General features: G+C 39.9%; 1 pseudogene; it reads right to left on the bottom strand.

Annotated features, from left to right (window-relative positions):
• Nucleotides 1-298: 298 nt before the first annotated feature.
• Nucleotides 299-824, bottom strand: LOC103255371 (annotated as a pseudogene).
• Nucleotides 825-1,562: the final 738 nt, after the last annotated feature.

The raw sequence follows: 1,562 nt of genomic DNA, 5'->3' as shown, positions 1-1,562 counted from the left end.
ATAAGACATTTTCTTTTTTTTGAGTCGGAGTCTCACTCCATTGCCCAGGCTGGAGTGCAGTGGCATGCTCATGGCCACCCCAGTGCAGACCTGCTGGCCTCCCAAAGTGCTGGAATTACAGACTGAGCCACTGAGCCCAGTCAAAAATATCATTTTTTTAAAGAAATGATGATAATGTGGGTTTTACTTTTTTTTCTTTTGTAGTTTAAAGGCCAGATTTATTAGGAGATTAAGAGATGTATTATACATGGACTATAAATACTGCACAGCTGATTTGATTCACAGTCAAGTAGCCAACCTATTTTGTGGATACTCATGTTCTTTTGTTCCAAGAAAAGTTTGTGCCATAAAGACTTGAACTTGGGTTTTGGAACTTTCCTTTCTTCAACATCATAGCTCTATCCATTTTATTCTGCAAAGAAAACTGCGACTTCTTTAGTATTATGTTAGGACTATGTTGAACAAAGGATCGCCATTGATGCCCAACCCATCTAAGGACTTTCCCATTGCTCCCTAGTACCAAACTCCATCTTCTATTTTTTTGTGTTGTCTACTCCAGACTGCATATTATTGCGAACAGGGACAAAGATCCTCACTTTTCTAATTTTGATAGACTCTTCTGGAAAGCCAGTTAAATTAGTGATATCCAATTTTTTGTCAACTATTATGAATTGCATGTCTTGAGTTTGGTCCTGTGCCAAGTTCCATGTGGAAGTGTTCAACGACTTGGTCGGAACCCTGGAAACAGAAATGGCAGCTTTAACCACTACTGTTCTCCACCATGACGTCTGCCTCAGCGCCATTGACACTGAGACTGCTGCCATCTTGCTGTAGGCTAACCCAGGACCAGGTGTTTTAATTTGATGAAACATCTTCACCATCCCTTTAACATCTCTCAATTTTTGTTTTTTTTGAGTTGGGGTCTCACTCGCCCAGACTGGAGTGCAGTGGCCTCTCCCGGTCACCGCAGCCTCGACCTGCTGGGCTCTGGCGATCCTTCCACCTCAGCTTTCCGAGTAGCCAGAATTACAGGTGCGCTCTACCATGCCCGGCTAATTTTTTAATTTTATTGTAGAGATGAGGTCTCGCCTGCCCAGGCGGGTCTCGAACCCACGGACTCAGGCAATCCACTCACCTCAGCCTCCCAAAGGCACAGGATTACAGGCTGAGCCACCAAGCCTGGCTACATCTCTCAATTTTTAAAGACTTTTATAGTTCAGCATTTTATTATTAATTTAATGCAGCATCATTATTTCTTCATAATGAGTGATGAGTTTGATTACTGAAAAATGTTTTATAGTGTTATCATTACGTTTGAAAAAGAATAGTGATACATATATAGAAAATTAAGCAAGCACCCCAAAGAGAAATTTATTAACTATAAGGAGGACAAAAGTTTTTAAGAGAAAGAGGCATGCATATATATGGTTTATTAGTGGAGACTATTCACATAGTTATAATCAAGTACACCCTATGGAAAATAAAAGTTACTATAGAAGTCTACATTGCATTCTGTGCAGATATTAGAAAATATACTGTCATAAACAAAACCTTACTAAAAA

The sequence above is a fragment of the Carlito syrichta genome, unplaced genomic scaffold (assembly GCF_000164805.1).
Source record: "Carlito syrichta isolate Samal-C Ts95f unplaced genomic scaffold, Tarsius_syrichta-2.0.1 Scaffold288071, whole genome shotgun sequence".
Lineage (NCBI taxonomy): Eukaryota > Metazoa > Chordata > Mammalia > Primates > Tarsiidae > Carlito > Carlito syrichta.
The sequence above is the reverse complement of the archived record's forward strand: the minus strand, read 5'-3'. Positions and strand labels throughout refer to the sequence as shown.